Below are 24,804 nucleotides of genomic sequence, written 5' to 3'. Positions count from 1 at the left end.
AAGCTGCACTTCGGGAACTCGCCAAGGCTTCTTCGGCAGCACCTCCCAAACCCGCAAACTCTTCCACATGGAAGGACAAGGGGAGCAGATGCATGGGAAGAACACCAGCTCCAAGTTTCCCTCCAAGTACCACACCATCGTGAATTAGAAGTATTGCACCGATCCTCCATCGTCGCTGGAACAAAATCCTTGAACTCCCTACCTATCAGCACTGTGGAAGTTCCTTCTCCACCCGGACAGCAGCGGTTCAAGAAGACAGCTCATCGCCACCTTCTCAAGGGCAACAAGGGGTGGGCAATAAATGCTGGACTTGCCAGCGACACCCAGATCTCATAAAGGAATATGAAATGCAGCTCCCCCAGCATTAAATGTCCTGACCCTATCCTTGACATCATCTAATTCCTCTAAGCTCTCCAGAACAGTGGTGACCCAAATCTTGCATTATTGGTGAGGACTGCAGTAATGCGGCATTAAAACTAACCGTGTTCCTCTGATATTTGTAGTAAAGCTAAACTTAAACTGGAGCTGACCGTGCTTCTCCTGTACTAGCTGTACCACTGCACTTACACTGGAGGAGACAGTGCTCCCTTGGTAGGAGCGGTACCCTACACTTAAACTTGTGGAAACCGTGCTTCTCCAGGACTATAGGTACCCCTGCAATTAAACTCGCGATGAGAGTATGCCTCCTCTAATTTTGGACTCACTGCACTTAAACTAGAGTTACCGTGCTTCTACTTTACTATTGATACCCCTACACTTAAACTAGAGTGACCGTAATTGTCCTTTTCTATTGATACCCCTACATTTAAACTAGAGTGACCGTGCTTCTCTGGGACTATAGGCACTCTTACACTTACACTAGAGAGGACAGTTCTACCCTGGTACTAGCGGTACCCCTGCAATTAAACTCGAGGTGACCTTGCTTCTCCGGTACTATTGGTACCCCTACACTTACACTAGAGGAGACAGTGCTCCTTCAGTACCAGTAGTACACTAAACTTAATCTCGAGGTGACGTTGATCCTCTGGTACTAGCGATACCCCTGCACTTAGACTAGTGGTGGACGTGAATGTCCTGTTCTCGTGGTTCCCTTCACTTACGCCAGCACTGCTCCTGCTTCTAAGGTACTAGTGTACCCCTACATATACACGACAAGTGGCCGTGCTCCACCGGTAGTAGTGGTAACCATACACTTACAATGGCAGTAATCTTCTGGTATTAGTGTTAACCTACAAATACACAAGAGCTGTCCGTCCTCGACTGGTACTAGTGTTAACCCTACAAATACACTAGAGGTGGCCATGCTCATCCTGTACTATTATTAATGCTATACATATATTAGTGGTGAATATGCTCCTCCGTGTCTAGTGGTACCCTTCACATATACTAGGTGTGAGCGTGTTCCTCGGTACGAGTGGTGCCCATCCACTTATGCTGACAGTGTTTTTCTGTTATTAGGGGCAGCGTACATTTACAAAAGAGCTGACCATCCTCCTCTGATACTAGCAGTACCCCTACACTTACACTAACTTTGAACGTGGTCGTCCGGTACTAATGGTTACCAACACTTAAACCAGCGGTGATCCTGCTTCTAAGGTACTAGTGTTACCTCTACACATACACTAGATGTGACTGTGCTCCTCTGGAAATAGGGTGCCTATAGTTACACCAAAGGTGACAATGCTCTTCCTTTGCTAGAGCTGATTCTGTTCCTATTCGAGACCCCACTCTTGTCTCACTGAAGGAGACCGATCCACTGCACTACTGGTGATGAATCTGCTTTTGCAGCATTTGGTGTTACACCAACTGCTGGGACACAAGTACTGACCAGTTTTGCAGCACCAGTGGTAGACGTACTCGTGGTCACAATTATCTATACAAGAACATAAGTAATTATGAGGGGCCTAGATAGAGTGGACCACAAGGGCCTATTTCATTTAACAGAGAGATCATTAACCAGAAGACATCAAGTTAAAATAAGTGGTAGAAGGATTAGACGGGAGAGAATGATAACGGTTTCCATGCAGAGGGTGGAGGTTATCGGGAACTCACTGTCTGAAATGGTGGTAGAGGCAGAAACCCTCATCACATTTAAAAAGTAAATGCATATGGACGTGAAGTGCTGTAACCTACAGGGCTAATGACTAAGAGCTGGGAAGTGGGATTAGGCAGGCCGGCTCTTTCTCGGCCAGCAGAGATGCTTGGCTCATATGGCCTCATTCTCTGCCGTATATTTCTAAGATTCTATAATTCTATTCGGCACTTTGAGCCTGCTCCAGTATTCAATAAGATCATGGATGATCTTTTTACCTCACAACCAGCTTCCCGCCCTATCTCCATATCCCTTGGTTCCCTGAGTATCCAAAAATCTATCGATCTCTGTGTTGATAATAGTTAAGGACTGTGCATCGATTACAAAGATTCACCACCCTTTGAGTGAAGAAATGTCTCCACAACTCAGTCCAAAATGGCCGACCCCGTATTCTGAGGTTGTGACCCCTAGTTCTAGATTCCCTGGCCAGGAGAAACATCCTCCCTGCATCTACCCTGTCAAGCCCCTTAATAATTTTATACGGTTCAATGAGATCACCTCTCATTCTTCTAAATTCTAAGTTTAATACGCCTAATCTACTCAGCCTCACCTCATAGGACAATCCCCTCATCTCAGGAATCAGTCTAGCGAACCTTCGTTGCTCTCCCTCTAAGGCAAGTTTATCCTTCCTTAGGTCAGGAGATCAAAATTGCATATAGTAGTAAAGGTGTGGTCGCACCAAGGCCCTATACAATTGCAGTGAGACTTCTCTAACCTTATACTCCAATCCTTTTGCAGCGAAGGCTGACATACAATTGGATTTCCTAATTCATTGCTGCACCTGCATATTAATTTTCAGTGATTTGTGACACACAGGTTCCTCTGAATACCAACATTTCACAATCCCTCAGAATTTAAGAACTATATTGCGTTTCAATTTTTCCTACCAAAGTGGATTCCAGTTGCCATTCTCTTACCCATTCAGTTAACCTGTCGTTATCCATTTGCAGCCCTCTGCATCCTCGTCACAACTTGCCTACCCACCTAGCTTTGTATCGTCAGCATGTTTGGATACATTACAATTATCCCCTCATCGAAGCCATTGATATAGATTGTAATTATCTGCGGCCTAAGCACTGATGCTTGCAGTCCCCTACTATTTACAGGCTGCCAACTTTAAAATGACCCAGTTATTCCCACTCAGTTTTCTGTCGGATAACAAATCCTCAATCCATGCTAATATTTTACCCCGAAACCCATGAGCCCTTATGTTGCATAGCAGCCTTTAATATGGCAACCTAGCGAATGCCTTTTGGAAATACAAGGACCTCCAATATTCCCGCTGATCCACCCTGCTAGTTACAACCACAAGAAATTCTGTTAGCTTTATCAAACATGATTTCCCCTTCATAAATCCGTGTTGACTCTGCCCAATCATGTTTTGATTTTCTAAGTGCCTGTTACCAATTCGCTAAGAATAGATTCTTTGATCAGCATTTCTCTACTACTCATGTCAGGCTAACTGACCTAGACAGTCCCATATTCTCTCTTCCTATTTCTCAAATAGCGGTGTTACTATTGACAAATTCCAAATCAGTGGGGACCGTTACTGAATCTAGCAACTTCTGGAAGACCAAAACCAATGCATCCACTATCTCTGTTGCCACCTCTTTTAAAACCCTAGGTTGTAGGCCATCATATCCTAGGAATTTGTCGACTTTTAGTCCCATTAATTTCTCCAGTCTATTTCTTTTATAAGGGGCTGGTAGCTTAGTGGTAATATCACTGGGCTAGTAATAATAGTAATAAATTTAAATAAAATTACTAGTAGCAGTAATGATAACCATGTTAACCAATAGATTGTCGTAAAAAGCCATCTGGTTCTCTAATGACATTCAGGAAAGGAAATTTGCCGTCCTATATGTGACTCTTAACTGCCCTAGCAAGCCACTCATACAGCAACGAAAGAGAATGAAACCGGACGGACCTGGACTGCAGTAGATCAAGAGAATGGCTCACCACCATATTTGCAAGGGGCAATTAGGGATGGGCAATAAATGCCAACGAGGCCCACATCCCATAAACTTAAATAAATTAATTTTTCTACGTCTCTCATTCACACTAGACTCGTGGTTCCCCACTATTTCCGGATTATTTTTCAATTATTATTCAGTGAGGACAGATAGAAAGTATTGGTTTAATGTCTCTGCCATTTCCTTATTCCTCATTATAATTTCTCCTGTCTCTGTCTGTAATGGTCTTTAAAGGGCCTTGAAGGCCGCACAGAGAATGTAAGTAAAACAATTTTGGACTTGTCAGATGTTGGAGGAATAGGACCTGCGCTCACCCACTCAACTTTTGCCTCCCTCCCTTCCCCAAGCTGTCGGTGTCAGACGAATTTCGACCTACGAGCTGCATCAGACGCTTGGCGTCTGAAGCTCGCAGATTTTAAGCAGGGAAAGTCGAAAGCTCAATTTCCAGTGCATTTCGAATTACGCCTTTGAGTGCATGTTCCACTTGTGCAACACATTTGGCAATCCTTTCCAACACTAGACCAAGTTCTTCCCAAAGTAGACAATGGAAGCGAAAATTGGGGGGAACTAATGAAAGACGGCTGGTTTGCATCATCAACAACAACATCCTGCATTTATATAACGCCTTTAACATAGTAAAATGGCCCAAGGCGCAAACAGAATTTGATAACGAGTCACATGAGGAGATATTAGGACAGGTGACCAAAAGATTGTCCAAAAAAGTAGGTTTTAAGCAGCGCCTTAGTGGAGGTGAGAGAGAGATAGAGCAGTACAGGTTTATGGATGATTTTCCAGGGATTAGGGCCTTTACAGCTGAAGGGACAGGTGGAGCGACAAAAATCGGGGATGCGCATGAGGACAGAATTGAAGGAGCCAAATATCTCTGATGGTTGTAGGGTTGGAGCAGATTACAGATATAGAGAGTGTAAAGCCATGGAGCGTTTTGAAAACATGGATGAGATTTTAAAAGCGCTGTGTTGCAGAAGAGAAGGCAATGCAGTTCAGCATATTCAGTGGGTGATGTGTGAACGGGACTGGGTGCGAGTTAGAATGCAGGCAGTGGAAGTTTACCGAGGCTGCAAGGTGAAAGGCGGCCAGGAGACCATTGGAATCGTTGAACCTTGATGTAACTAAAGCATGGCTGGGGGATTGAACACCTCTTTTAGGCCCCTCAGCAATCTGAAAAACTAATACAGATAAACAGAAGTAGGTGTGTGCAACTGAAAGATGCGCGATGATTCTACAAATGACTTGTTTGCGATATTAGCAGATTGAATTGTACTATTTACAATGGTATCCCTCCGTACACTTTTAGTGGTGATTTTAACGATTGTATCCTGAATGGCAGGCGAAATTGCTTGATGTGAGTGAGTAAGGGATTCCGCTACCAATAAAAACCGGGTTAATCTTAACCTTCTTGCAATGGAGAGCAATAACTGGTGGAATTTCAAACGAGCGGGAGACCAGAACCCGCTCGTTTACCATCCGGTTTAGTTAAATTACCCCTCCAGGTTTTTATTAAATACTTTCATGAATAACGCCAGTGCCATGTTACTCCTTCTGAGTAATTTTGTTGACTCGCTGGGAGATTCCTACCAAATTTCCCAGCAATGATCCATTTCCACAACTTGCCTGAAGAGCCCAATCATTTCCCTGTAGATTCCTGTGTCTTTGTGAGCTGGAGGGCACCGCATGTGATCTTAGAGGAAGAATGCAACCTTCGACATTCCTCTTCTTTAGAGGATGTGTTAACCAATTTAAAATGGAAATAACATTTTCCATTCAGGCATCTGCTGAGTGCAAGGCTTGTCCCCAGGCTTTCAGTCTTGAATCGGAAATCTGCTCCAATTCCTTATAACCCATGACAGACCCGTGAAATTGGATACAGGGATATGGGCACAACATGTGCCCCAGCTAATGTCTGCATTTCCTAATCCATTGTTCAGTCCATTTAGGCAGCTGATTGCTGAGGTGCACAGTGTAGGAATGTCCCAGGTTTTTGATTGGTGGAGAATTCGTTGGGTGGAGGAACAGGAAATTGATTACCGCTCTTGAATGCACTTTTAACCTGAGCTGACCGTCGGGAAAGTAATGGAAACGAGTGAATGCAGAGTTTGCACCACGCCTGCGATTATTCTCATTGAAGTCAACCGACAGTAATATAAAGGATGGGGAAGATGCAAAACTGGCTTTCCACCCGATCCTGCCAGTTTACCGTCCGGCCTGTTATATTAAATTTAACCCAGTGCGAGGGGTGTGTGGTGGGGGGATGCCCCGCTCGTACAAATGAACACTCTCCGGACAGGCTGAGAAATGCAGACTGATCGCCTACCACCAACAAGTAATGAAGCTAATCAGAGGTGAAAGGTGAGAGGAAGGGAATTGACAGGAGGTGCAGAAAGAAAATAAGATCGTCTTTGGTCAAGAAAGTAATAGCGCAGTAGTTAGTTTTTTTCAATCGTTTAAGCAACACATTCATTACTCCATCAAAGCTCAACACGGTTGTTCACTTCAAAAAGAACAACAAAACAGCGCTGGAATCTATTGTATTATATCGTGATTTTCCCTATATAATCCATTGCAACAGGTCTCAAATTGGTTTTTGAGATAATGCTCTTAGATTCAGATGTTTTGTTCGATAGAAAAATTGACATCATGCATGAACTGGATTTAGATGCCACTGCAGCAAATAGGGAGCTAGGTAGCAGTTTAAGTAGCAGGACCTTAAAGGTTGTAATCTCTGCATTACTCCCGGTACCACGTGCTAGTGAGTATAGGAAGAGGAGCATAGAGCAAATGAATGTGTGGCTAAAGAGTTGGTGCCGGAGTGAGGGCTTTAGTTTCCTGGATCACTGGTCCAGCTTTTGGGGAAGGTGGGACCTGTACAATTCGGACAGCTTGCACGTGAGCTGGAACAGGACCAACATCCTTACTTGGAGGGTTGCTAGTATTGCTGGGGGGGGGCTTTAAACTAACTTGGCAGGGGGATGGGATGCGGAGTGGAGCTATAGAAGGGGGTGATGCATAGCCAAATATAGAGGAAAAAGAAGACAGTCTGGAAGGCAGAGCAATTATGTAACGGCCCACTGAGTATTGCAAGGTTGAAAGGCATTTATTTTAATGCAAGGTGTTGACGAACACATGAGAGATTGATAATGTTGCTATCACAGAGACATTTTTGAGGGATGGGCAAGACTGGTAGCTCAACATTCCGGAGTATAGAATCTTCAGGCGAGACAGAGGGCGGTGTAAAAGAGAAAGGGGTTTCGCAATATTAATCAAGGAGTCAATTACTGGTGTAAGGAGGAATTATATCTTGGCAGGATCCTCTAATGAGTACATATGTGTTGAACTTAAAAACACGAAGTGGGCAAGCACATTACTGGGGGTGTACTATAGGCCTCCAAACAATCAGGGGGAGATAGATGAAGAGACATGTAGTCAAATCTCACAGAAGTGCCGAAATAATAGGGTAATAATAGTCGGGGATTTCAAATTCCCCAATATTATCTGGGATAGTCACACTGTGAAAGGCTTAGAAGGTGCGCAATTCTTAAAGTGCACCCAGGAGAGCTCTTTGATCCAGCATGTAGAAAGTCCTACAAGAGAGGGGGCGGCACTGGACCTAATTCTAGCTGGGCAAGTGCTCGAAGTGTCAATAGGAGAGCATTTTGGTGACAGTGACCATAATTCGGTGAGATTTAAGGTAGTCATGGAGAAGGACAAAGAAGAACTGGAAATAAATTTTCTAAATTGGGGGAAGGCCCATTTTAATATGATAAGGCAGGGTCTAGCCAAAGTGGACTGGGATCAGCTACTTGTAAGAAAATCCACATCAGAGCAGAAGGAGTCTTTCAGAAAGGAAATAGAAAGTGTACAATGCCAACATGTTCCCGTAAAGGTCAAGGGTGGGACCAGCAAGCCCAGGGAAACCTGGATGTCAAAGGATATACAAGGATGTATTTGGAACAAAAGAGAGGGTTTTGACACATACAAAGAACTAAAAACAGTGGAAGCCCTAGAGGAGTATAGAAAGTGCAGGGGGGTACTGAAAAATAAATTAGGAGAGTGAAGAGGAGGCATGAAAAAACACTGGCGGGCAAAATAAAGGAAAATCCCAAGGTGTTTTATAAGTATATTAAGGGCAAGAGGATAACCAAGGAAAGAGTAGGGCCCATTAGAGAACAAAGTGGTAATCTGTGTGTAGAGCCAGAAAATGTAGGTGAGGTTTTAAATTAATATTTTGCATCTGTATTCACTATAGAGAAGGACGATAGAAATCAGGCAGGGGGATTGTGATATATTTGATCAAATTAGTATTGAGAGGGAGGAGATACTAGTTTTAGCGGGCTTAAAAGTAGATAACTCCCCAGGCCCCGATGAGATGTATCCCAGCTTGCTGTTTGAGACAAGGGAGGAGATTGCAGGGGTACTGACACACATTTTCAGAACCTCTCTGCCCACAGGGGAGGTGCCAGAGGACTGGAGGACAGCTAAAGTAGTATCTTTATTCAAGATGAGGAGTAGGGATAAACCAGGGAATTAAAGGCCAGTGAGCCTAACATCAGTGGTAGGGAAATTATTGGAAAAAGTTCTGAGGGACCGAATTTGTCTCACTTGGAAAGGCAAGGATTAATCAAGGATAGTCAGCATGGTTTTGTCAGGGGGAGATCATGTCTAACCAATTTGATTGAATTTTTCGAGGGGATGACTAGATGTGTGAATGTGGGTTATGCAGTTGATGTAGTCTAAATGGACTTCAGTAAGGCTTTAGACAAAGCCCCGCATGGGAGAATGGTCAAGAATGTAAGAGCCCATGGGATCCAGAGCAATTTGGCACGTTGGATCCAAAATTGGCTTCGTGGCAGGAGGCAGAGGGTAATGGTCGAAGGTTGTTTTTGTGACTGGAAGCCTGTGTCAAATGGTGTAATGCAGTGATCTGTGCTGGGTCCTTTGCTGTTTGTAGTGTTCAACAATGATTTAGATACGAATGTAGGAGGTATGATCAATAAGTTCGCAGATGACACGAAAATTGGTGGAGTGGTATATAGCGATGAGGGAAGCCTTAGGCTACAGGATGATATAAACGGGTTGATTAGATGGACAGAACAGTGGCAAATGGAATTTACCCATGAAAAGGGTGAGGTGATGCATTTTGGGAGGACTAATAAGGCAAGGGAATACACATTGAATGGACGACCCTAGGAATCACAGAGGATCAGAGGGACCTTGGTGTGCATGTATTTGCATCCCTGGAAGCAGCAGGACACGTAGATAAGGTAGTTAAAAAGGCATGTGGGATACTTGTCTTCATTATCCGCAGCATCGAATATAAGAGCAGGGAGGTTATGATGGAGCTGTATAAAACGGTATTTAGGCCACAGATGGAATACTGTGTGCAGTTCTGCTCGCCACACGACAGGAATAATGTGATTGCATTGGAGAGTGTGAAGAGGAGATTTACCAGAATGTTACCTGGGCTGGAGCGCTTCTTCTAGGACGAGAGACTGGACAGGCTGGGGTTGTTTTCCTTAGAGCAGAGAAGGCTGAGGGGGGACTTGAATGAAGTGTACAAAATTATGAGCGGCAGAGATAGGGTATATAGAAAGGAACTTTTCCCCTTAGTAGATTGGTCAATAACCAGGGGGCATAGTTTCAAGGTAAGGGGCAGGAGGGTTAGAAAGGATTTGAGGAAAAACCTTTTCACCCAGAGGGTGGTTGGAATCTGGAACTCACTGCGTTAAAGGGTGGTAGAGGCAGGAACCCTCACAACATTCAAGAAGCATTTAGATGAGCACTAGAAACGCCATAGCATACAATGATACGGACCAAGTGCTGGAAAATGGGATTAGAATAGACAGGGCTTGAGGGCCGATGCAGACATGATGGGCCAAAGGTCCTTTTTCTGTGCTGTATAACTCTATGACTATGACTCTAGTCTTCTTGCTGAATCATAGAATCACGAATGTTGCAGCAAAGAAAGAGGCCATTCGTCCCACCCCGCCTATTGTGTCTTACTGAAAGAGTGATCCAATTGCACCCACTCCCCTGCTCTTTCCCCATAGCCCTGCAATTTTTCCACTTTAACTTTATATACACTTCCTTTTTGAAAGATACGATTGAATCTGCTTCCACCGTCATTTCAGGCAGTGCGTTCCAGATCATAAGAATTCGCTGCATAAATGCATTTGCCCTCATCTTCCCTCTTTTGCCACTTTTGTCAATTACTACGGTCCATAATTTATGGCCATGCATGTTCCACGTTTTCGCACGGGCCACGCATGTGTGAATACCCGGACACTGCGATCTGCCAAAAATTTTCTTCGCAGATCCAATGCGTCCCCAGGAAAAGGGCATCGCAGCCGGAGAGTTGGGCTATTTGCCCAACCTCTGGCCATTGAAGGCCCGTTAAATTCTTATCCTTGGTAAAACCTGCGTAAGTGTTTTAAAAAATGTTAATTAAATATCCAATCATTTATAAGTTTAAAAACCTGCAATTAGGTAAGCTTATTTTAGCCCGTTTAAAACATTCAAATTTATTTTTCAACAAATTACCTTTTTGTTCAAAAGATGTAATGAAATGGCTTTTTAAATATATTATGTTTCTTATTTATTCATTTGATGTGTAGATGTATTTGGGGGTATTCCCATTCATGTTTATGGGGATTCAGTACAGAAGAAATCCCCATAAGCTTGAATGGCGATTCCTTTCTTTTATTGGTTTGACAAGCCCACGAGCTCCCAGGTGCGCTTCTGAATCACGTGCACGTCTAGGATACGTGGGCCTCTACCGCGGGAAACCCGAGAGTCCCAGGACCTCGAATCTCCTTACCTCCTGGACCACCAGGTAGGTGGGCATTTTATATGCGGATCGGAGGCAATTCCGCGCTGGCAGCCTCTGGCCACAAATTCAGGGCCATTAAATACTCCTCTTCTGGTTACCGACTCTCCTGTCAGTGGAAATAGCTTCTCCTAATGTATTCTATCAAAACGACTCATAATATTGAACACCTGTATTAAATCTCCACTTATCCTTTCCTGCTTTAAGGAGAATTACCCCAGCTTCGATAGGCTCTTGAAATAACTGAAACCCATCACCTCTGCTTGCATTCTAGTAAGTCTCGTCTGCACCATCTCCAAGGTCTTCATATCCTTCCTAAAGTGTGGTTTCCAGAATTGGACACAATGCTCCAGCTGAGGCCTAATCAATGATTTACAAAGATTTAGCATACCTTCAGTCCTTTTGTACACTATGCCTCTATTTACAAAGCAATTTACCCCGTATGCTGTTAACACCTATATCAGCTTTCCTGCCACCATCATAAGAACGTAAGAACATAAGAAATATGAGCAGGAATAGGCCACTTGGCCCCTCGAGCCTGCTCCACCATTCAGTAAGTTCATGGCTGATCTAGGGCTCAAAGCCACTTCCCAGCCCGCTGCCCATTACCCTTCACTCCCTTATCTTGCAAAAAATTGTCTATCTCCACTTTAAATGTATTTAATGAACCAGCCTCCACAGCACTCTGGGACAGAGAATTCCACAAATTTAAGACCATCTGAGAGAAGAAGTTCGTCCTCATCTGATTTCTAAAAAGGTGACGCTTTATTCTGAGACTATGCCCCCGAGTCCTAGATTTCCACATGAGGGGAAAGATCCTCTCTGCATCTACCGTGTTGAGCCCCCTCAGTATCTTATATGTTTCGATAAGATCACCTCTCATTCTTCTAAATTCCAACGAGTATAGGCCCAGCCTGCTCAATCTTTCCTCATGAGTCAAACCCCTTATCTCTGGAATTAATCTAGTGAATCGTCTCTGAGTTGCCTCCAATGTACGTAAGTCCTTCCTTAAATAAGGAGACCAAAACTGTTCGCAGTACTCAAGGCGTTTCTCACCAATATCTTGTACAGTAAGGCAGGACTTCCTTGCTTTTATACTCCAGCCGCCGTTAAATAAAGGCCGATATTCGATTTGCCTTTTTTATTACTTGCTGTACCTCCATGCTAACCTTTTGTGTTTAAAGCACAAGGACCCCAGGTCCCCCTGAATTGTAGCATTTTGTAATCTCCCTCCATTTAAATAATAGTTTACTTTTTTATTTTCATGCCAAAGTGGATAACCTCGCACTTTCCCACATTATACTCCATCTGCCAAATGTTTGCCCACTCATCCAGCCTGTCTATATTCCTTTGAAGATTCTTTGCGTCCTCTGCACAACTTGCTTTCCCACCCATCTTTGTATCATCCGCAAACTTGGCTACATTACACTTGATCCCTTCATCCAAGTCATTAATGTAGATTGTAAATAGTTTGGGCCCCAGCAACGATCCTTGGGGCACCCGGTAGTAAACATTTGCCAATCAGAAAATGACCCATTTATCCGGACTCTCTGCTTTCTGTTATTTAGCCAAATCTCTATCCATGCTAATATAGTTGAGTGTCCCTGAATCCCCAGGTCTCTCGGTTCCTGTAGCCGCTTCCACTACATAAACTCATAGAAAGTAATAGTTTATAAAGACTCTCCTCGTTCTTCCTTCAAAAATGCATCATTTCATACTTCTCTGCAATAAATTTCAACTGTAATGTGTCCCATTGTAAGATTTCCATTCTTTTCTATATCGGTGGTGACATCAGACTGTTGTAGGTTGGACGGTGGTGATTGTTGTTTGAGAGGGGTTGTCCTGATCAGTTGGCTCATAGGACGGCTGGGAAGGATTACGTAATAGTTGTAAAACAGTTAATAAATAAACAAATATGCATACAGCCAAACTGATGTAAATGATGATTTCCTCCACGCAATGTATGAAATTTCTCGATAAATGAGAATTGCAGCACACGTTATTATGGGCTAGAAATTACTGTCAATACAATGGTGAAGTTAATGGCAGTCACTGTTAAACATAGAAACATAGATGATAGGAGCAGGAGCAGGCAATTCGGCCCCTTGAGCCTGTTCCGACATTCACTGCGATCATGGCTGATCATCCTACTTCAGTACCCGGTCCCTACATTCTCCCCATACCCCTTGATCCCTTTAGCCTTAAGAAATATATCCAACTCTTTGCTGAATATATTTAATGAATTGGCCGCTACTGCCTTCTGTGGTAGAGAATTCCATAGGTTCACCACTCTCTGGGTGAAGAAATTCCTCCTCATTTCTGTCCTAAATGGCCTACCCCTTATACTTAGACTGTGACCTCTGGTTCTGGACTCCCCGACCATCGGGAACATCCTTCCTGCATCTAATCTGTCCTGTCCTTTCGGAATTTTATAAGTTTCAATGAGGTCCCCTCTCATTCTTCTAAACTCCGGCAAGTACATGCCCAATCGTCCCAATCTCTCCTCATACGTCATTCCTGCCACCCCAGTTATCAGCCTGGTGAATCTTCGCTAAACTCCTTCCATGGCAAGAACATCCTTCCTCAGATAAGGCAAACAATACTGCACACAATAATCAAGATGTGGTCTCACCAAGGCCCTGTACAACTGCAGCAAGACATCCTTGTTCCTGTACTCAAACCCTCTCGCTACGAAGGCCAACATACAATGTGCCTTCTTAACCGCCTGCTGCACCTCCATGCTTACCTTCAGCGATTGGTGCACAAGGACACCCAGGTCTCGTTGCACTTCCCCTTCTCCCAATCTATTGCCATTCAGATAATAAGCTGCCTTCCTGTTTTTGCCAACAAAGTGGATAACCTCACATTTATCCACGTTATATTGCATCTGCCATGCTTCTGCCCAAACTGTCCAAATCATCCTGTAGTTTCTCGGCATCCTCCTCACAGTGCACACGCCCAACCAGCTTTGTGTCGTCGGGAAATGTATTCACAATTCGGACAGCTACTTCCAGCCAGCACAGATGCGCAGTTCTACTCAAAAACATGGACTAACTGTCCGAGATCCAACGCTATTAGTCAAGCTGCTCGAGAATAGCATCTCGCTGTCTGGCTCCTCGTTCAAATGTATTGAGCTGCGTGAATTTCCTGCACTTGCATGGTAGAGAGGGACTGATCTCGCCACAGAAAGCTAGGGAAAGTCCATATCAGTCTAATTCGATTTTTTTGAAAGCGTGACAATTTTAATTACTGCCAAACAACCTCTGCGACACTGATAGTTAACTATTATGAATGTGGAATCTTATTTCTTTAGATTTTAATTGGTGATGGAGATTATTTTAAAAATTAAAAATTTTAAAGAAATAGTTTATCGTTCTTTCTGTATTTTTTCTCTCTCTGAATCCAATCTTCCCTTCCCTTTCTCTTTTTCTTTTTGATTAACTGATTTGTCATTGAATTCACTATTTTAACTTACACTTCCATTTCAGAATCTGCGCTGTTCCAACTTCAATCCTTCAATATGATCGGTGAAGGAGATACACCGCAATGATTCAAGCTCTTACTGCAGCTCCCAGTACAAAAGGTCGTAGATATTAAATGGACAGGGGCAAGTCTAATGAATGATGGGTGTCGTTCGTCTGCTGGCTACAGTAAATTCTGGCACAATATTCGTCATTGCAATACCATTGTAATGTTAATACCAATTTCTGAATTTTTAGATTCAATATCCAGCAGAGCCAGGAATATTGCTTGGTAATTTGGTCTTGTAAATACAAACCTTATTGACTTGTCTCATTGAATAGCACCACAAATCATTGCCTCTGGAAATGGAAATGACAAATTAGTTCAACATCTCCAACATTGCCAACAGGTAGAGAATGAGTACGATACTGAAACGATATATCTGTGGATCAGTGGAAAGAACATGTTCAGGGCAATCAGAAATAAGACAAATTCTGGCACTGAGAACTGTCGTGCATACAGCGACAGCACAATTCAAGGAGAATCTGAAATCAAAGCTTACAAATTAACCAATTTTGGGCCAACGAAAAATACTGGGAGTGAAGTTGATCACCGCCAGTGGTGCTAAGCGGTAATCAGAAGTCCGATTTATGATACTCCCGATTTTCCTCTCCAATTCAATGGAAAAGAAAATCGGGAGGAGAGTAAAGCAGGCTAATTTCATCCCCATTGACTCAATATTAGGCAACCGCGCACAGGGTTTCGAGAACATGTTTTCAGCTGAAAATATTTTTCATGATGGGGGAGGCCTTTACTGGACAATGGCGTGGAAATGTTAATCAGCCCCCGTTTGCAAGTCTGAACGTTGCTCTTAAAAGAGAGACTTACATATATATAGCGCCTTGCACGACCACCGGACATCTCAAAGCGCTTTACATCCAATGAAGTATTTTTTGGAGTGTAATCCCTGTTGTAATATAGGAAACACGGCAGTCAAATTGCGCACAGCAAGCTCCCACAAGTAACGTGATGATGACCAAATAATCTGTTTCAGTGATGTTGATTGAGGGATAAATATTGGCCAGGACACTGGGGAGAACTTCTCTGCTCTTCTTCGAAATATGCCATGGGATCGTTCATGTCCACCTGAGAGAGCAGATAAAATGCTGTTTAATGTCTCATCCGAAAGGTGGCACCTCTGACAGTGCAGCACTCCCTCAGCACTGCACTGGAATGTCAGCCTAGATTTTTGTGTTCATAGTCCTGGAGTGCGACTGTGAACCCAAAACCTTCTGACTCAGAGGCGAGAATTTTACCCACTTCACCACAGCTGACACTGTGAATAGGAAAACTGACCGCAATATTGGAATACTTGAAGAACATTAAATTGAAGCATTTCTGCTCTCCAGGTAGAGGAGGAAGCAGCCACAAAACACATGTGCTACAGCACCACCACTGTCCGGCTGGCATAATGTCTGGTCATATTAATGTGAACAGATGAAATATATTTCGAAAAGCTATAACAGTTTGTGCACATAGCAAGTATGAACAGGCCGAAGATTGCTTTAATCTTCTCAATACCAATTCATAAAGTCACAGAATATATCAGCACAGAAGGAGGCGATTTGGCCCATCGTGCATAAACATGTACCATGAAAGTGATATCCAATTAGACACACTCCCCGACCCTTTCCCCATAGCCAAGTATTTTTTTCCATTCAAGTGTTTATCGAATTCCCCTTTGAAAGTTATTATCCAAGTCGCTGTGTTCTTTTGCCAATTACCTTCAATCTGTGTGCTCTGACTGCCAACGCTCTGCCACTGGGACCATCTTTTCTTTATTTATTCTATAAAAAAATCATGATCATGACTATCTATATAATAAATCTTTTTGGTAGCTTTTTGCAAAATTTAAGCAAATTTGTTTTGCCTCTGAAAATACCTACTTTAACTTCAACCTTGTTTCCGGCATAGATGCCTTCACAGGATGCCCTCTCATCCCGTTGAAACGCTCAATTTTCACTGCATTGCGGTTGCACTTCATAAGATGGAAAACAAGACGCCTCCTAAAGAGATTTCTCACTGCTTCTCTCTCAAGTTGATCCACCAACCACTAGTTTTATTGTGCCCGTGTTTGCTGGCAAAATGGAAAGTGATGCAAAGCTGTTCTGTGAAGGGCAATCTCGATTGTTTCTTGTAGAAATGTATTTAATTGTGCAACCAGCCGTAACAAGGCCAAAGAGAGTGCTGATTTGAATATTCATATATTAAGAAAGTTATGCTAACTCTGTATAAAACATTGTTTAGGCTTCAGCTGGAGTACTGTGGCCTATTCAAGGCATCACACTGTCTGAAGGATGTCAAAGCCTGAGAGAGGGTGCACATGAGATATTATAGATGGTTAGCAGGGATTAAAAACGTCAGAAATGTGGATAGACTAAAGAAACTGGTTTTGTTCTCCGTGGAGCAGAGGCGGTAAAGGGGAAATTTGGTAGAAGTGTTCAAAATCATGATGGCATTTGATAGAATAAATGAGGATAAGCTGGTTCCAGTGGCAGCACGGTCGGTACCCAGAGGACAGAGATATAAGGTAAATTGCAAATTAACCAGAGGCGATGTGAGGACAAAAATTATGTAGCGAGTTGTTGTGATTTGCAGTGTTCTGCATGAACGTGCGGTGGAAGCAGATTCGCTAATAACTCTCCAAAGTGAATTGGGTAAATACTTGAATTGGGAAAAAGTTGCAGTGTTATTGAGAAACAACAGTAGAGTGAACATGTTTGGATAACTTATTAAATGAGCAAGCACTGGCACGATAGGCCGAATGGCCTCCAGCTCTGCTGTATCATTCTATAGTTCTACAATTAATATTTCAATTCTGTACATACAAGCCAAAGTAATGGGCCCAGAATCACAGACATTTCCGGATGGGCAGAGTATGAGTGGGGTCCTAATTTTGAAGTAAATGCAAAACAGGACCAGATTGCCTACACCAAGAAGGGCGCTGATCGCATTTAGAACCAGGCACGTCGCTACCTTCGAAGAATAAGCAAAAGATTACTAAGATACTAAATTTGGTGATGTATACACAAGGCCATTATGTTGTCTGGGTGGAAAATCAAATTCAAAGCAGCCATCTACCGATATTAGTGAACTCCAAATTCCATACAAAACGCCTTTATTGCAATAAAATTGAATCACAGAAATTTACAGCAGAGAAGAAGACTAGTATGTCCATGAAGTATGTGCTGGCTCTTTGAAAGAGCTATCAAATGAGAGTAAAATGTTTCTACCTGAAAATAATTTTTTCCCAGTATGTAGTTGGCATTAAAGAGAAAGAGAAAAATTGGGATTTATTTAAATCTAATTTGTAGAGCAAAAGGGTTTTCTATTTTGGATTCTGCAGAGAAATATGAGTAGTGTGCAAAGTGGGAAACTGCACTGATCAGGGGTAGAGTCTGAGGAACAAATAATGAAATCTCTTCTAGACAGTCACTAAGAACACAGGGACATAGGAACTGTAATATGCCATACAGTCCCTCGAAACTGTTGCATCCTTCAATTAGATTATTTCTGATCTTTAGCTTAACTCCATCTGCCCTTCTTGGTTCCAAGGAGCGTTAATACTCCTGCCTAGTAAAAGAGAAATGAGAACAATTCTCTGTAATTAGAACTGGGTCTAGTGGGTAAAATACACTGGCGCGGAAACTCACCGACAGTCCACCACACCAATGTGTCCTGTGTTCTCCTGCCATCGATATCAGATTCAGAATTAAAGGCGTCCAGAATATTATAAAAAATATTCCCAACACAATCTGAGTAACTTAAAAGAGAACAAGCATTGGCCAAGAAAGCTAACATATATAAAATCTTACAATATATAGCAGTGTGCGTGGGAGCAAGAGAGAGGAGTGAATAGTGAGAGAAGGTGAGAAAGAGAGGCAGAGAGGGAAAGAGATCAAGGTAAGAGACAAGTAACTTTTTGTTGAAAGCTGAATGAGATGATTCGATTAGCAGATTGTTAGAAAGCTTTAAAATCATTTAAATGGTCAAGGTGTCCTAGAATTCTTCATTAGAAGATTTAGTGTTAGCACAGATGTGGGAGAGACGGGAAAATGAATCTTGTCTCTATGTATGAACCATAAAGTGTTTGCAAATGCAAGGAAACAAAGTCATAAAAGCCCAGGTCGAGAAAAAGGCCGAATGATACCAGTTGCCAAGAAACATTATACCACAGATAAAGAAAGAAGCTGACCTAATTAATGCAGTAAAAACAAAGCTTGTAGAAGTAAGGTAAAGTCTTAAAAATGGACTAGAATTACGTCTCTGGTGGTGACACAAACGGGCGGTATCGGATCGGCGGCCCAGTTAAACACAGCGCCTGACATTCAATCCACTTGACTGCAATGGGACTGAATATCAGGCCCTGAGAATACCAGCCACCTATCCAAGACCGCTCGTTTTGTGCCACCACCCGAGCCGAAGTTCTAGCCCTAATTAAGCGGGGTAAACATCTAAACACGTGGCGTCAACAAAACGTGCAACTATGTATTATGTAGGCACAGACCAAGCTTGTACTATAGTATAACAGTATTCTATCTCCCATACTTCTGTTCACAACCCTGCCCCTCCCTCCCGGGACCACGGTATAGTTCCCCTTGTTTTCACCTTTCACCCCACCAGCCTCCACATTCAATGGATCATCCTCCGCCATTTCTGCCGCGTCCAGCATGATCCCAACACCAAATGCTTCTTCCCCTCACAACCCCTTTCCGCATTCCGTAGGGACAGCTCCCTCCACAACACCCGAGTCCACTCCTCTACCACCCCCTGCACCACTTCCCCTTCGCCCGGCACCTTCCTGTGCAAGCACAGGAGATGCAACACATGCCCTTGTACCTCCCCCCTGCCCACTGTCCAGGTCCCCAAACACCCCTTCCAGATGAAACAGCGATTTTCTAGTACATCTTGCAATTTAGTATATTGTATTCGCTGCGCATGATGTGGTCTCTTCTACATTGGGGAGACCAAACGCAGATTTTGTGACCGCTTTCTGGAACACAACCTTTCAGTCCTCAAGGGGGACCCTATGTCCCCGTGGCCTGTCACTTTAATTCACCGCACCATTCCCATGCAGACCCCACCGTCCTCAGCCTCTTGCATTGTTCCATGGAAGCTCAGCGTAAGCTCGAGGAACAGCACCTCATCTTTCAATTAGGCAATTTACAGCCTTCCGGACTCAATATCGAGTTATATAATTTCAGATCATAACGTCGGCCCCTATCACATATATATATTTACATCTTTTTTATCTACAATTTTTCTATTTTCTTCCCTCCCTTCAGCTGTCATTCATTCTGCCAGCGCAATTCACTCCCCATCTAGAGCCATCCTCTGTTCCTTAACCAGCCCAATTTCCACCTCCCCTTGCCTTGAATATCTCTTAATGTCTCTCAAGGTCTTTTCATTTCTCCTGCTTTCTACCCTATCACTGACCTTCCCATTTGTTCTTTTATCTCCTCTCACATTTCCCAGCCCCCAAACTTGCTTTCCGTTTCCTGCTTTTTTTGCAGTGCAGACGAAAGTTCATCGACCTCAAACGTTAACTCTGTTTCTCTCTCCACCGATGCTGCCTGGCCTGCTGAGTTCTTCCAGCATTTCCTGCTGTTATTTAGTATAGCCCCCAAGGCAGACATTCTCGGGTTGGTCAGGAGCGATGCAGCCACACAGTAGACCTGGAGGGAGGGGGCTGTTCGCCTGGGAAACACGGGTTGTGTGGATCTCTTGGGGGTTGGAGCGCTCTCAGGGTCAGTTGGAAGCCCAAAGACATACAGGCAGCCTAGAAGAGAAAGTGCTCACTACGGCCCGGGGAACCAGGTTGTATAATTTACATGGATTCTTGTCATTTACTATAACACTGTAGAACAGGTATATAAAATCTAATATTGCTATTATTCAATGCTTGATATTATTTAAAATACTCACTCATGCAAGAATCATGAGCTGTGTTTTTATCGTCGGACTAATAAACTTTTTTCAGATGATAGCCACAGAGGAAATTCTCCAACACACATATTCCTGTGGACCACCTTGAACCTTCACTCCCACCAATACTGGTGCACCATGGCTGCAGTGTGCACCATCAACAGGATGCACTGCAGCAACTCGCCAGTGCTTCATCAACGGCACGGCTTAAACCCGGGAACTGCACAACGCAGAAGGACAAGGCAACAGGCGCATGGGAACACCATGAACTTCCGTCCAAGTCATACACCACCCCGACATAGGAAGATATGCACCGTTCCTTCATCGTTGCTAGGTCAAAAACCTTGAGATCTTGGCTAACAGCACTTTGGAAGTACCTTCACCACAGGGACTGTAGCTGTTATACAAGAATGTGCACCACGATTCTTTCATGGGGAAATGGTTTGGGAAATAAATGCTGACCTTGCTAGCGAGGACCATATCCCCAGATATAATTTTGTAAAGTGTATCTCATAAATGCCCTCAGCACCATATTTCCCAGGTGAAAGTCCCAATGAAATTCTACATATGATCACACAGAAGTTGTTCATGATTTTGCTTCGACCAGTGACGGGAACTAATCTCCATCAGCTAATTGATGATGTCCCTACACTTGTGGCTCAAAAATATTTTAGTCAAGGCATCTTGAAATTGAGGACTGGAAAATTGATCCTTACTGAATAAGAAGGTATTTCCACAGACATTGAAATGCCAACATTTGACTTAATAGTAAATAAACAACAATATTTACAGTGTTAAAATCTGGCAATGGAAAATTGTGACATGTTAGCCATCCTGGCACCGAATCTCTAACTATTTTCTACGAATACAATTCTTTTCGATTGAACCCATCAACATGACACGTTCATGTCATGTGCACAAGGTTCTTTCCTTTCAATCTTGTGGAGTGCTTCGTTTTCATGAATCACAAGATGGGTATTTTAATAATTCAGTTAAAAAATCAAACAAGCTAAACCTCTGAAATAAACTTTCTACCCAGTCATGAAATTTACTCGGGGCATTGGATTTGTGCCTAAACGAAGGCAATGGGCCAGAAATTCGTGAACGGGGCTTGCCGCGCGTGCAAGGTCCCGATTTGCACTTACCCGACGCGCCTGCCGATCACCTCCAGGGACGCCTGGAATTCCATTTTGAATCTGAAGAATCCCGGGCAGCGTTTGACGTCACGCTGCCCAGGAGTGCAGCCAGCGCGAAGCCTGGAGCGCGCTGTGCAACTGAGACACGCCCCTTGAGGTCTCAGTTTCACTGGACACGCCCCCAATGTTTCTGCCAAGCTGCTAAGCATCTTTACATGCAAAGCAGCAGTTTAAATAGGTTTTTGGAAGTTTTTTGAAGCTTTGGTAACTTTTATAAACTTTTAAAAACGTTTACATTATTTTGAAGAATCTGAAGTAGTTTTAAACAGAAGTAAAGCAATTTAAAGACTTTTAAAAGCCCTAAAAGATTTTTTTTAATTCCATTTATTTATTTAGCAATGTCTTCGTCATACGTGTCTTCACACTGTTCCCTTTGGGGAACTGTATGAAGTGGTGGAAGGATTTATTGGCCATGATTAACGCTCATTCCGTGACCGTAACCATCTTTGAACCAGCCATTAGGGCGGTTTGTCCTATGGTGGGAGAGTTTTACAGGCTCCCACAAGCTATACAAGGAGGGGAAGCCAGCCACACCCACGGACGCAAATATCCCACTGGATGTCAACCCAGAAGTTAGAGCTGGAGCTCAGAATCCACTTACCAGGACTGTCTGGAGCGGGGTTCGAAACCCTACCCTGATCTAGGCTGAGCGGCTGGGATCCTACCACTATGCCAAAGGCCCAATCCGATTAGCAACGTGAAATGGCTGGAATGAGCACAATTCACGGCATTAAAAGAACTCACAATTGAACTGATGATGATCTTAGCAATCTCCTCAAGGAGGTGGAGGCACAGCGCCTGCTCATCATTGGTAATGAGAAGTCAAAGGCGCCGCAAAAAGGGCAGATGATAGCTTGGCCTTTCAAGTGGCAGCATAGGGCTCCAGTCACGGGGAGGGATAAGGCGCAGGAAACGTATGGGTGTCACCTTTTGTGCGGAGTGGGCCTTTTGCGTAGCAGTAAGCATCCCCGCCGCTGGGCCAGAAGGAGTAGGGTTTCGAACCCCACTCCAGACAGTCCCGGCAAGTGGAGTCGGAGCTCCAACTATAAATTCTGGGTGGACATCCAACGGGATACTTGTGTCCATGTGTGTGGGAGCCCCCCCCCCTCAGATGGGTTGTGGGAGCCCGTAAAACCCTCACGCCATAGGACTAACCACCCTAATGGCTGATTCAAAGATGGTTACGGTCACGGAATGAGCGTTAATCACGGCCATAATTCCTTCCACCACTTCATGCAGTTCCCGAAAGGGAACAGTGTGAGGATACGTACGATGATGACCTCTTGCGCAATGCACCTCCTTGGACCCTCAGTCGCAGATGCGAGGGGGCAAATCGTGCAATTGTTAAATTTTTCATTTTATTGACATGTTAAATGTTGGCCCAGTAATTCCCTTCCAAATGCGCGAGTACGGTCGGGATACTTACGCGTCTGGCCGGAGAAAATGCCGGTTTTCAGCATGCACAGTGCATGTGGGGAAAACCGGCATTTCCTGTCCTCTGAACGAAGGGGTTCCGAGGCAGAACGCGTGCGACTGCACAGGCAGCACGTGCACAGTAAAATTCGCCGCTTTCATTCATGCTTTCAGTGAGGTCAAGTCCTTACAACTTACACATGAAAAAAGCATGGGTAGAGTTGCTCCAGAGGCTGCGGAGGAAGATATTTCTTATCGTGGAGCTTCTGAAAGTTTGTATGTCTGTATATATTCCTTTGCGTGTTATGTATATATTCCTTTACTTATGTGTATGAATGTATTATTTAATTATGACTTTCAGAGAAAGTAACTTATTGGAAAATCATAATTAAAAACATACATTCATACACATAAGTAAAGGAATATAAAACATACATACATATAAGTAAAGGAATATATTGCAGACATACATGCATAATTACTCATTACTGATGAAAAGTTTCTTTCTTAAAAGTGCTGGAAATGTTACATTACTCATTTTAGAACACTCATTTTCACATTCAATTCACACAGCCACAATAGCTCCTTCTACCTACCATTCTGAAAACCCGTTTAAAAAAAAAAATTTAAACTTTAAAACTTACTTAAAATTTCTTAAAATAACTTCCCTCCCTTTCCCAAACAAAAATATTGCCTTTCAGAAGCTCCATGATAAAATATATCTTACTCCGCTGCCTTGGAACAACTTTACACATGCTTTTTTTCAAGTGTAACTTGTAAGGACTTACCCTCACTGAATCCATGAATGAAATCTACGAAGTTCACTGCGCAAGCACTGCCTGTGCAGTCGCATGCGCTGTGCCTATGAACCCCTTCGTTCCGAGGTCTGGAAATGCCGGCGTTCCCCGCATGCGCTGTGCATGCTGAATGCCGGCATTTCCAATGGCCAGATGCGTGAGTACCCAGACCGTACTCACGCATTTGGTCACGAATTTCTGGCCCAATATGTTTCCTTTGGTGATAAAGCACTTTCTTCTGTCTGCTATTCGTCCAGTAATCGCAAGCATCTATTTTTATTGTGAATTTCGCTGTAATGACAATCCGAAATAACTTTTCCATGCACACCTAGGCAATTCTTTCAATGCAGCCGAGCAAAAATCTTCCCATTTAAGTTTCATCCCGTTCTCTATCTTTATAATAATAAAGCACTTAAAACTATATATTATTAATGTGTGCAGTTACGCTGACCATTGAAATAAAAGGAAAAGTAAATGTTTCAATGTAAAACTTCGTGGCTTATTTCGGTTGACTGCTAAGACGTAGTTTTACTTCTGCATTGTGTTAAATGCAAATTGAATAATCAGTTGTTAAAAATAATCCTGCCTGAAGGTTCCATCTGTTCGCATGATGGTCGAATTGCATTTGAGGACAGGACCACAACTGACAAATTCGGCCTGAAGTTATCCATCAATCTGAGAAAATACTGTAATATTTTAAATGCAGATAATATGCCAATAAAGTTGTCACAATTCTATGTACGTTGGGGGCAATTTAAATATGGACCGATAGTGCAAAACGGGTGGTATCGAATGGGCCGTTATGTGCACTCGCCAGATTTCCCCATCAATGGATCTCAATGGAAAGGAACATCTGGCGGGCGTATACCAGGCAACTAATTCCACATCGCCCATTTCACAACATCACCCACGGTTAAAATCGCCCCCATGGGTCGCAACACAAGCCATGTCTCTGGTAAAATGTATCACATGGACAATATGGACAAAAGGTAAATCATGCTTTACTAATCTACTGGAATTTATTGAGGATGTAACTGGTAGAATG

Source organism: Somniosus microcephalus, unplaced genomic scaffold, assembly GCF_052327205.1.
Source record: "Somniosus microcephalus isolate GS21.2 unplaced genomic scaffold, FLI_Smic_1.0 unresolved_chr2, whole genome shotgun sequence".
In the NCBI taxonomy this organism is placed as follows: Eukaryota; Metazoa; Chordata; class Chondrichthyes; order Squaliformes; family Somniosidae; genus Somniosus; species Somniosus microcephalus.
Note: the sequence above shows the minus strand (reverse complement) of the source record.